The 13329-nt window shown below is 41.7% G+C and overlaps 1 protein-coding gene across 1 annotated transcript in view; it reads left to right on the top strand.

Annotated features, from left to right (window-relative positions):
- The window catches only part of grid1a (glutamate receptor, ionotropic, delta 1a), a 287874-nt gene that overhangs the window by 42309 nt on the left and 232236 nt on the right, over nt 1-13329 (top strand). The window lies entirely within an intron of this gene.

Raw genomic sequence — 13329 nt, 5'->3', positions numbered from 1 at the left:
TCTGGACAGAATTCAAGACACTGCAGGATGTAGCAAAGAAGCCCCATAATGTAATAGACACCAATATTTCTGATGCTAGGCAGCACTTTCGGCTCTGGGACGGCTTGATAGTTTCAGACAGCCTGTGCCAGATGTAGCAAAGCAGCCCCAGAAAATAACTGGGATAAACTTATTGCTTCTTGCAGCGCATTTGGCTTCAAAGTGCTTTGATAGTCTTGAACAGTACATTATTTGATGCATGTATTGAAGCTATCCTATGCCAGATTTAGCATAGCAGCCACAGAACATAAGTGAGACCAAGCTAAAAAAAAAAAAAGCGTTTAAAGACACTTATAGATGGCTTTATTTTCCTACCCATCTTAGAAAATATGAAAAAATGGACCGTTAGGCTCCAGCCCTCAAGGTGGTCTTTTTATTATATTGTGTCTTCATTCAGGGGCTCTAAAAACAGCTGTCACGCTTGGCTGCACTAAATGATCACTTTTTAAAACCAAAGAAAACAAAATCAATGAGCCTTTTTTTTTTGGTTTGTCACTTTTCTTGATGCACCTCACCATCCTCGCCTCATCCGTGGCCACTTTTTCTCGTCTCTTTGCACTAATGGAATGATTTGGAAAGCATTACGGGGCTAAAACCCCGTCGCACGTGTGCTCCCTTTTGATGGATCTCCCTTTTCTGATTGCCTAAGCTGGAGATCATGAGGAATGTCTCTGCCTACCCCTGAAGAGCGCGTGACTGATGCTGAGATGGGGCTAGATCTGCTAGTGCGGTGGCGGGATGGGGGTGGGGGGTGGGGGGGGGGGGGCGTCTGTGAGTGGATAATGAAAGTCGGCTGCAGACAAGCACACACACGCCCGGGAGAAACGCGAGACTCACCTAGTCCAAATGTGCCTTGACTAACTCGAGAGTGCCACAAACACTAACATCATCTTTGACTCGGCTTCGTCTTGGTCTCCATCTTGTTTTGTTGGCCGAAAAGTCACAAGTATTGTTCTACAATTTGCAATTGTGTGGCCTGTGTGCGCGCCGCTCCAGCGTGAAGCGGCGTGGAAATATGTAAAGCAGAACCTCTGAAGTCCATTTGGAATTCAACCGAAAAGCTTGGCAAAAATGCGTCTTCTTAGCAGAGCTATCAATTGTTACGGATGTCACAGAACGCTACCTAATCACGCCCGGAAAACCGATTATGGATATTTACAAAAAAATGAAATAAAAATCATGGCTCACATTTTTCAAACGCATTGGAAATGAGCAAAAATACATGGTAGATTATTGTGATCCATGTTTGACGGCACACCACAGACGTGGGGCTTTTCTGCCGGTGCCTGTCACTGCTTACTCATGGGCAGGAGAAGCGAACAGATCGAGTGAGGCTAACCCGGCGAGGAACAATGGCAGACGATAACTGTGAGCTAACGACAACTTTATCCATGATAGAATTACAGACTTCATGATTGTGCACTATGTGGTTACTGTCATAATCCATCCACCCGTTTGTTGGACTATGCCAAATGGCCTCGACTCCTCGATGCGTAGCCAATGGTGAGTGCTATTTTTTAATCATTTGATTTTATTGATGCCCTGTGATTGGCTGGCAACTAGTTCAGGGTGTACCCCGCCTACTGCCCCAGGACATCTGGGATGGGGTCCAGCACCCCCCGCGATCCTCGTGAGGATAATGCGGTATAGATGAATATGGATGGATGTTTTTATTTAGGTGGCACTAAAAATGTTTGGGGCGCTGCTTTTACTTAAAAAAAATAAAAACCCATGTGTATGTTTGTGCAATGTGCATTGTTCAGTAAATATTTGAATAATTTTGTGATTGATTTTGAAGCATTAATATTCATTTCTGCAAATGCCATGCGTTGATTTTAGTGAGGTTTGTGCATAGTCGTTAATGCAATTGCATTGATAATTTATTGAGAGAGAGATGTAAACAAATAAGCTTCTGCTTACACTGATCATTTTCTTCCACCAATTAACGATATAACTTAATGGTAGGTACACATGCACGGGGAGTTGGTGAACGTACTATATATGGGCCAGGTGTGCCCCCCCCCGCACGCTCTCTCGTCAGCACGAATCAGCCGAGTCGGCCTGTGACAGTCATCACCTGCCGTCAGTGGCTGTGAAATGACTCAAAACACGCACTGTGATGTTTCACCTTCAAGAGGCGCTAGACCTTATTACAGCCTCCGGTTTGAGGAAGAGAAAAGATGCTGAAATCTCTGGAAGAATGCGTGCATCTTGTCGGGGTACGCCCTCATTTCAAGGTCGCTCCACCCAGAGTGCGTACATTTCACGCAGGGATGGGAGAGTTTGCGCACCAGTGAGTCTTTTCTGACTTAAACAGGAAGTCAACCCAAACATATATTTTTTTCAAGAATATGTTCTATGCAGGCCCACTAGTTGAAACAAGGCATTCTGATAATATTGTGTTTGTGGAATAAGAGTTAATCTACCCGTTTTTAGCCATCTCTTGGGGCGGCCATTTTTTCACTTCTGTCGACTGAAAATGACATCACAGTTTCTCAGGGCTCAGGTAACAACCAATCACGGCTCACCTGTTTTCTGAAGCTGAGCCCTGAGCTGTTGTGATGTCATTTTCAGTCGACAGAAGTGACAAAATGGCCGCCCCTGAGATAGCTAAAAGCGGGTGGATTTTGCTGCTTAACTCATATTCCACAAAAGCAATATTAATCGGAATGCCGTGTTTCAATTAGTGGGCCTGCTGGGAACATATTCTTAAAAAAATATGTTTGGGTTTATTTTTCCTTTGAGTACACAGGCGAATATGCCCCATAGCAGATTGCTACAACACAACTATCGAGCGTTTTGTTCGCCTGCGCCTCTTAGACGGAACTCACAAAAGAGGGGAAATTCATGTGCCCGTTAGTTAATGTTACGGCTTCTTTCATTAAGACGTTTTTTTTACATGGGGACGTCTGCGACCACTCACAATTGACTGCAACATGAAATGGATCGACAGTGTTGGATCGAAAAGACAGGAAAAAGGTGTCTTTGATAGCGGCGTGAAAAGCTTTTCAGACTCAAGGACACGGCTCTTGAAAGTTACCCTTAAGTGTTTACCGATCTTTTATTGAGCCAAGGCACGTTGTGCATTAAAACCTCTCCGCCACATCACAGCATAAAGAATGGTGGTATATACACTAAAATAACCAAATCACCCACAATCCCCCCCCAAAAAAAAGAATGTATACAAATACATACAAAAATATGCTACAAAATACACACAAATTATTGTCTAGATCATATGCTGTTTAACCTGTGACACTAAGACGTAACTGAATGCTGAGAGGCTGCAACAAAAATTAAAAAAAATAAATAAATAACTGTGACATTTGAGTTGTGCCTTCTCCTGTGTGCATTCTGGGTGAAATGTAAGTGGTGGACCATGAAACTGAAAGCCTTTCGCGCAGTCGGGAAGGTGTGGGTGAAATGAATCTTTTCCCCTCGGCTGTGTTCTCATCACTCCACGGCCAGCAGATCCTAAGTCAGTCAGGCGGGAGGGCAGGCAGGCAGTGAAGGTTGCGGGCTTTGACTCAACTTAACAGTTCGGCTTAAAGGAGCCCTTTTGCTGCACTGAGAAACTCTTGAAGAGTCCACTTGAGTGAGTCGATGCAGTGAGTTTAGGAGATGACACCGGAATGTATACACATCTTAAGAGTCACAGGAAATACTTCATCCTAAAGTGTAGGCTTATTTTTAGAGGTGGGCATTCCGTCAGTGACGCTCCGTCAGTCCGTCAGTGAAACAAGGTGATTATATTATTTATTGTTACTTGGATTTTTCTATACCTGTTGCCATTATTCAGTGTTTCTGACTTGTCAGTAGACAAATGCTAAAAATAAGAAATATGACAGTCAAATTAGTGACCGGACCGTGTACCGTGAACTTTCCAGCAATACAGTGAGCCTTAATGCAGTGTTGCACTCTAAAAACAGTTGGGTTAAAAATAACATAATTTGGGGTCAAAAATGGACCGTTCTATTACTTGGTTTGTTTTTGCAGAAAACAACCCCTAAAAAAATGCATAGATTTGTACAAAACAGCCCAATTTTGGGGGGGTAGTTTTGTACAAAACAACACGATGGGTCAAATTGACCCAGTCAGAGGATCAGTCCACTTTTGAACCAACATTGTGTTTTTTAATCCAACAGTTTTTTAGGGTATGTGAGCTTTCACATAATATTGCAATAAATATAGTACTGTGACATCAATACTGCGATAAAACCAAACCATGAGATTTTGATATTGCTACAGCAGGTTTGTCTGAAAATGTAATTTTGGCCCATAATAGGATTGTGAGGGAAAAATTTCTGTTTTAAACAAAGTGAGCAATACCGTGTGTGTGTGTGTGGATAGCTGGTTTGAACGTGGTGATGGAACGGATTACATTCGACAATTCAAGGTACCAAGTATGTATGCTGTGGCTCAAAATTGTTGCTCTTTGCCTTTGAGTGGTTGGCCACCCCTGTTCTAAATGTAAAGAATTAGTCAAAGGCTTTATAACACACTTACTATGAGAGTTGTCGCCATACTTTGGATCTTCGTTTGTCGTCAGTATTAGCCGTCGATTTTGGTTTCCAAAGTATGAGCTTGGTTGTCATAGTTGCCCAACGCTTTTTCTTTGCCACCGGTTTGATTCATGTCAAATCCCTCACATTGTGTGAAATTGCTCAAAAGGAACAGAAATTCCTTCGACTTTATCGCCTGCGGTAATTTAGCTCCTTCACTTCGCCTCCTGAGCGGCGCACCCCCCCCCCCCGCCCCCGACTCTTCAATACGATTAAAGCTTAGCGTGATGATAATAGTTGGGTCTTTGACGGCGAAAATAATAACCTTCACAATCATGTTTGCGCGGCAGAATAGAGGCACTGCTTGGCACCTCGTCTTGACGTAATGGGGTACGCCGCTTGACTCGATTCTCCGCCAATTAATTAATTAAACCACAATCTAGTGTGGCAACACCATATGTCAGTAACGGCCAGTCAAAGAGTGAATACCGGTACATTTGTTTGCTCCACCTGTATGTTTTTTTTTTTTTATTTTTTTTTACATGTTATGTCCATTGACTGGTGTTTTTTTTTTTCTTTTGTAAATTCTGCTTTTCACACACTGCCAATAACCACAAGTTCCACGAGGTCTGCGTCATCTCCAACAGCGCGAGCCAGCGTCGCCCATTGTACCGAATGATGGTGCTTTTAAAGGATTTGTGCAGTGCCGGTGTTTTCTTTTTGCATAATAGCCACTGAAAATAATAGCCTGCAAGCACACGTTTCTGTTTTTGTGTGTACTTGAAAATATAGATATTCTTAGAATAGCTCTTCTTTCATGTCCTGTTCTCCAGTGTGCTCCAGTCTGCGTTGTATCGCTGCAGTCTCAAAGCAAAGCTGCTTTTCAGGTGGATTCCTGTTAATTGGCCATCTTTTTTTATTTTTGATTTTTTTTTTTTTTTCTTTTCTTTAAAACAACCTCACCTCCTAATGACCATCTCGCAGGCACAGTCTGAGTGAAATGCGGGGCACGCACGTCAGCGGGTTCAATAGCACTGCCCCGGGGCACGCAGAACAAATGACCCAGTGGTCGCTATTAGGCACATAAATTGTAAACATCTCTGCAGGCGTGTTTTTTTTTCAGCCGCCCGTACGTCGGATGACGGGACATCTCCAACAGACGCATTCTATTCCATTATGCATTCTTTACCGGATGATCTTGAACCATATGGCTGCGTAAGGAGAGCGGAGAACTTTTGAGTAATTAGCTCTTTTTTTTAAATGGGTAGAAAGGCAGCCGCTGCCATTTGGCATGAACAAATAAATGCGAAGGATAATGACAATACTGGCACTAATGCCTAAGCACATATTGTGGATGGACGGGCAACAAAATAATTTTCTCTCAAGCATAAACACTAATCAACAGTGACCAAGTACAAGTAAACATTTGAGTACTTGCCAATAGGAAGTACCATTATTTGATTATGCCTGTTACATCTTGCAATTGTGTTGAAAACGTGTTTGATTCTAATCCAGTTTTGCAAAATGCATCCTTAGTTTAGGTAGAGGGGAATTATGAACAGTTCTAATTATCAGGCAGTGTTAGCGCAGAATTTTCAGGCTTCTGTTAGAAACAACCAACCAAAACATATGTTGCGAAAAGCCTACTGGAACAGCTGAACTTGATTTGAGATACTCATAGGCACTTGATTTGGTGGTAGTCATGTGGTGACTTACTTGAGTGTGAATGTAGTTAATTCTCAACACAGCTGCATTCACTTAAACTTCCCGCTCCAAAAACTTTTTAAATTTTTTATTGTGGTGCATAGGTCACATTAACGGCGGCAAAAGTTTTGAAATGATTCTCTTTTTGTTTTTTTTATATCACTAAAACCTGGCATTTGAAAAGGGATGTGTAGACCTTTTATATCCACATATGTATGGGTATTTAAAAACAAATAAAACGGTTGCTCAAACAGCAGATGGCACTATAACCATTAACTGAAAGATCATTTTACAAATTTGTGAATAAAATCACCACCTCAAAATGAAATAATGGTTAAAGGACACAAAGTGGAAATCATTCAAATAGTCAGTTTACTACCAAATAAAAATCAATTTAAAAAAAAAAAAAAAATGGAAGCTTGACGTAACATGATGTCACAGGGAGAGGTTGCAAACTCGAGATTCAAACCCTCTGTGTAGCTGACGTTCGAACCACTAGTCCACTGTGCTGCCCACTGACATCCATAAACTTTGAATTAAAGGTTAGGTGTTTGTGTAAATCTGCTTAATTAGGGAAGCTAGTCCGCGTGCAGCATGTTTTAAAAAGTTCAATATATGCTACTTTGATTTTTTCTTTTTTTTTTTTTCTTGTGTGCATCCCACTGAAAACTTGACAACTGTCAGCTGTCCATGTTCTTCCTCCAGATTGACAGATACAGCCAACTCGCACTCCGTGTTTCACTGGCGCAGTTCACCACAAGGCTTCTTTATTAATCACCCATTGCATATTTCACCAATTTCTTTTTTTTTTTTTGGAGGGGGGGGGGGGTCTGCCGTGCAGTCAACAGTTGGCTCATTGAAATTCTGCCTCGGTGATGGAGCTCGTGCTTGTTCTCCCATAACATGATTAATCTATAATGTTACCTCGGGCTGTGTATTTGGAGGCGAGCGCGCTGCTTTTTTTCACCTCTGGCTCTGTGCGCGCACACACACCTCTCTTGTTATTCCCTGCACATTTCTGCCTGACATGAATGGATTTTTTTTTTTTTTTTTTTTTTTTTTTCTTTTTTTCTCTCAGCAAACTCGAAAAAATGTAACCCCACTCTCCAAATTGGCGGCAGGGCTTTTCATCTAAGCAATCCTGGAGCATGCTGAAGACAGAGTAGACTGATAGATGCCTCACCATGTTCATTTCTAATACGCTTTTAATGCGGAAAGATCAATTATGGGACATGCTTTGATTAAAAAAAAAAATAAATAAATAAAAAAAATCAAAAATGCAATTCAGAGTGCAGGACGTGGAACTCAGACTTGGTTTTCTTTTTACCAGAATCTCCAACAGCCACGGGGACAGGCAAACACATGCTAATGCAGAACTCTGTTGCTGGCAAAAGGAGGCGGTGGAGGGGATTCACAGTGTGCGTTTTTTTAAAATTTTTTAATGAATGATTGTCAAACAATTTGACAATCAGTGAGTCATCGACAAAGCTGACATCACAGACTGTGATTGGCTGACATGGCAGACTGTGAATGAATGAAAAATTCAAATTGACCCTCAATTCCCATAAAGGTCGCAATTTGGAGTATTTTGGCTAGACTGTGTCAAATGAAAGCGAATCCATCTGAAAAGTTGCAGTCCTGAAACTTTGCTGCCGCACCTTATATTTCTGTTCTTAGCTATTCTGTGTTCTACAGTACAAAATGGTTCTATTTGATATTTAATGGTACTCGTAACCTTTCTGTTTTCTATATTCTGATCCACGCAATTTTTGGCGGGCTATTCCATCCGTCCTGCTGCTATTTCTATTGCAGTTGGCCTACTGCTATCCTCCTACTTTAGCTACCAATGGTCGAACCTTTCTTCTGCTTGTTAAATCGCGCAGATTTAAGCCTGCAGTCGTTTTCCGTCGGCGCGGGAAGAATTACGCCTCGTCGCCATTAAAAGATTCCGCCGAGCCGATTCCGTTCATCTTGTGTGCGTCGTGGCACTATAATAGCGGCGCTAATCGATGAGGTCAGAGAGCAGCTACACTGGTGCTGAGACATGTATATTACCCCTGTAAACATTCCACATGGAGTGCCCGGCCTCCAGCTATATGTCAGGGGGTAATTGAAAGCGGGAGATGGTACCTCCTTGAAATGAACCGCGTGGATAGTAAAGGCGGCGTCACATGGCCGGAGTGAATCACGGCGAGACGTTTGCAAGATGCTGCGGGAAATAAATAATAAAGGGGGGGGGGGGGGGGCGGAAAGGGGCTTATCCGTCAAGAATAGACTATTAATGAATGGCTAATCCAATAGTGGTACTCATCTGTGACTAACAGCTTGGCTTTGATTCCTTGTGGCATACTCTCATCATTTAAATCCAGTTTTTGGGCTTTATGCACCAGAGCAGAACTAACGTCAAGTGCTTGCTAATCAGCCAGTACCGCCTTAAGACCAGCCTTGACACCAATCTGTGTAAAGAAATAACAAAGGTAGAGTGGAGCCTTGATCTACGAGCCATGATTTGGCTGGTTTTTGCTTTGACTTGCAAGTGGAAAGTTGCGATATGAGCGCCGTATGATTAAGATAAATTCAACTCACTTCACAATAATAGGGGATATAAAATAAATAAAAAAAAAAGAGTTTCCAAACTGTTTAATGCAAATCCATGTTTAAGTTTCGGCTGGTATATCACCGAGCGGCAAATGCTTGCGAACATAGCGAATATGGGTTTTTGTCAAAGATCGTAAAAGGTTGCAAAAATGTGTTTCATTTCATTTTTTCACAAACAGTTTTTCCTGTCGCAAAGACGTTTTTGAAGCTGTTCAAATTGTCCTCGCCAATATAATGTTCCGCAAAACAGGCTTAAAAAATCACTCTTGATTGCCAACAAATATATTATTTTTTTCTTATAACAAAGATTTCCTGGATAATGGTCTCGTGTTTATCATTTTATTAATTTAGAAGGAGCGGCGGCGTTGCGGTTTTCTTGTTGCAAAGAAATTTTGAACATGTTCAGAATGTGATGACGATCTGATGAATCTTTTACAACCTTGAACGACTCCGGATGAAAAAACATTTGCTTCATCCGCAAACACTCATAAACCTTCGCTGCTCAGTGAGATACGGGCTAATGTGTCATATTTAACACATTTATGCTTGACTTAATCATCCGGCAGATTAATCGGTCCCGCCCCATTTCAGGATGTACTTGTATTGGCGGTGCCTGCAAATGGCCCCCCGGACCAGATATTGGACACCACCTCGAACTATATATTAAACTGTTTTTTCTATTATGTTCGATGTGCTTATTAATTCATAGGAGCCGGCCATGCGGGCCAACTTATGGAGCAACAGGCGGCGGGCACGCAGTTTCTCTCCCGCGTCTTCATAAATAATTTTCAAGGATAAATAAATATTTCAACAGGGAAGTTCTTTCTTCGCATGCATGCTCGCTCAAATATATATATGCGGCAATATAAGGATAATATTGCCAAGTACATTATGTTGCAGCTGACCTTCACTCGCTGGACACATCTTTAGGTACAGGTGGTGAGATTTATGCAAAACAATAAAATTCCATTTGTAGGTATTTTGTGAACAATAGGTTTGTTATAGTGGTTATTAGGGATATTCCGATCAGGTTTTATGACACCGATACCGATCATGCCGATACCGATCATGCATGAGTCAGATCGACCGTCAACTTTTGCCGATTCCAATCACATGGAATATCTGTACATTTTTCCATTTCTTTATGGTGACTGCTATTATGCAATATTATCTGAAAAAAAACAAACAGCCATATTATTGCCGTAATTTTGACAAAAATCTATTTTCAAAAAAATATTTTCAAAAGCAGAAATACAAAACTGTTGCTGGCACAATACAATAATTACTCAGTCACAAAGATAACTGAAAAACTTACATTTACCAGCTCAGTAACGGTTTTTAAAAAAACAAAATCATCAGCAGTCTCAAAAGACTTAATGATGCAAAAAGTCAAATAAATAACATGCCGCCTAAACATTGCATGTTTCAGAATAAAATCAAAGTAGGAAAAAATAGTCACATGCAGGCGTCACTCGAATAAACTGTTCAATGAGTTCCTAAATTGAAACGACTCAGGAATAAACGACTTGTTTATTGTCTTGTGCATAGACAAAATATCTTCTGCATTTGTCAACGAGAAAAAAGTCACTGTTAATCTTTTTGTGAATTATAAAAGGATATAGTAAGTCTGTTGCCTACAATGCGTCTCCCTGCGGGCATACTACGTCATACACAGCCAAACAGCGTCATGTTCACTCTGCGGCTTTTTTTTTTTTTTTTTTTATTCATTTATTTGTTTTTTTAAGAGCTTTTACAGTGGCCCTGTTTGTCTGTGTGTGACACACCGCAGTGTACGGGGTAACTTTGAGCTCTGGCTCTGTTTGGCTGTGTGACGCAGTATGCTTGAAGGTGATCGGCTGCCGCCAGGCGAAATGGCCAAAAAGTCGACTTGTTTTACACGCGACGAATGGGGCGACTGGACAGATTTTCGGTGCTTCACTTAGCGTCCCACAGCTGAAAACGCATCATTCGCGAGAGCTGTTTCTAACACGCAGGGGAAAATCCAAATCCTAATGAGGAGACACTGTGGTCGTCTAAAGAAGGGGTGGGCCGTATTCGATTTTTGACATGGTCAAATTAAAATTTGCGCGGAGATTTGTTTGCTTTGATTATGAGGGTGATATTTTCCAACATGGCGTCCCCCCTTTGATGGATGATAATCGATGAATGCATCTGTTTAATTCTTATTCCACAACTGCAATATTATTCCACCAAGCATGTGGCACATACCTTGCATAAACAATTTAGGTTTTAAGTGCCATTTTAATGATTAAAATGATTTAAATGATTCAAAATATACTGTTGTAATACACCGTACATGTACAGTTATTACTGTTATTGTCAAACGACAAATTTAATTGTGAACTTACCTGCAAGTGATAACAAACATTTTTTTTTACATTTATTATAAAATACAGTGATTCATCACCGTAAATTAATAGCACATTGTTTGAGTGTAGTCGTCCTGTGATATCTACGATCAAACGAGACATGTACAGTCAGTACCTTTTTAAATAGCTCCCACTTTTTAAGGCATTAAAAGTAATGGGACAAATGAACAATCATAAATCACACTGAATTTTTAATACTTGCAAATCTTATGCATTCTGCCAGGCCTTTAATGCAGCTGCCTTTATTTCCTGCTTGTTCTCGGGGGCCTTCTCCCTTCATTTTTGTCTTCAACTAGCGAAATGCATACTCAATAGGATTCAGTTCAGGTGTTTCATTTGACCATTGCACAGTATTCCACTTTCTTTATATTTGCCTTAAAAATGTTTGCTATCGCAGTATGCTTTGAGTTATTGTCCATCTGCACTGTAAAGCGGTGTCCAGTTGGTTCGGAATCATTTGGCCGAAATATGAGCAGTTAATATCGCCCGAAACCCTCCAATTCATCCTGCTCAGCAGTCAAATAATCAGTAAATACAAGGGAACCAATTCCATCAACAGCCTTACACGCCCACCCGGCCACGGAATACCTGAGCAGCCAACTGTCCCGTTAATTTTGCTCCCGTAAAAAGTGGGAGGCACATACACAAATTGTTGCACTTTCGTCACCGTTCGCCCGATTTGCATATAAATGCCCTCCGATTAAAGCCTGCCGTTTAAATCTGTTGTGGTGGTGTTTTGAGGCAAAAAAAGATGAGACTAGTGTCCATGTCCCAATATTTATGGACATGACTCTAATGCATGCGGTTGTAGACCACGACCACATATCCCCCCCAGGCATCTTTTGGCTTTTTTGTGCTGTGTGTGACGAGCCTTTGCTTATATGCTTATTGGATTGTGCGAGTGTACCCAACGTTACACTGATGTCCTGTTTGCAGCATATTTTCCTTCCCATCCATTTTGGGAGCCGATCCCAGTTGAATTTGGGTGAAAGGTGGGGCCCACTGCGGACTGGCCCCCAGTGAATGGCAGGATCATATTGCCGTGATTCTAATGCTAACGTTCAGCGTGTGTGTATGGCAACCTTTACACAAAAGGAAGCCTTCCTGCAGAGAATACCGTCATGTCACCAACATATTGCTTCATACATCAATGCAACCAATATTACTGTATTCACCACGACCCGCCCCCCCCCCCCCCCCCTCCCGTTCCCGTACGCCTGCTGCTAATACATCTTGATCACAGTGGGTCAAAGCAAAGCCCAACTCTCCAGGTCCGCCTCTCCGGTTCGAATGTATCTGGATTGATCCACCGCTGCCTGTGGAGCTGTGATTTACCAGAGAAGAGAGGGGGGGGGGGGGGGGGGAAGTCAAATCATTTATTCTTGCAGCCTCCTTCCCTGTCGGGAGGCATCATCGTTCATAAAGCGATCACGAGGGAGGAGGGAGGGACGCTTTTAGAATATTCACACTAAATCCAGCTAGTGCCGAGGGAATGTTTTTTTTTTTTTTTTTACTTCATTATTTTCAAAGGCAGTGTGCTAAAATAGCTCCCCTGCTCACCTTTTTATAGTCTATTTTTGTGAGCGCATAAACACACGCAGCTGTCAAGTACCCAGCTCTGGCCAGTGGGGGCAGTGTATGACTTTTTTTTTTTTTTTTTTCCTTAATACAACTTTGCATGTTTACTGCTTGGGGGGGGGCGACAGATGGTAGAAAATATAATGCATAGCAAATGAAGATGCTATTACATGAGAATGAAATGAAAGCAATGATGCAGATATGATAATAAATATGTGCACTAGACAGTGACGGTTGCCTCCACAGGTGCTTTTCTTTTCTTTTTGAGCGGCTTCTCCATCGCGGCGGCGTCGCTGCAAGTTTAACCCCCTTAACCCAACAATTAAGAGATATTTCCGTTCTCATCACAAACACGAGAAATATCCTTTAATTGTAAGGCCACGGGGATCTTCCACTCCACGCTCTCTTCTTTTTGCGCGACTTCCCGCCGCGCGTGCATGCTGAAATATTCATGACACATAAAAAAAAATAAAAATCCAGTTATAGTAAATAAATTGATGGCTGGAAATGTTTCATGT

The sequence above is a fragment of the Filicampus tigris genome, chromosome 11 (assembly GCF_054856515.1).
Source record: "Filicampus tigris isolate MCC_2025a chromosome 11, RoL_Ftig_1.0, whole genome shotgun sequence".
In the NCBI taxonomy this organism is placed as follows: domain Eukaryota; kingdom Metazoa; phylum Chordata; class Actinopteri; order Syngnathiformes; family Syngnathidae; genus Filicampus; species Filicampus tigris.
Note: the sequence above shows the minus strand (reverse complement) of the source record. Positions and strands in the feature narration are given on the sequence as shown.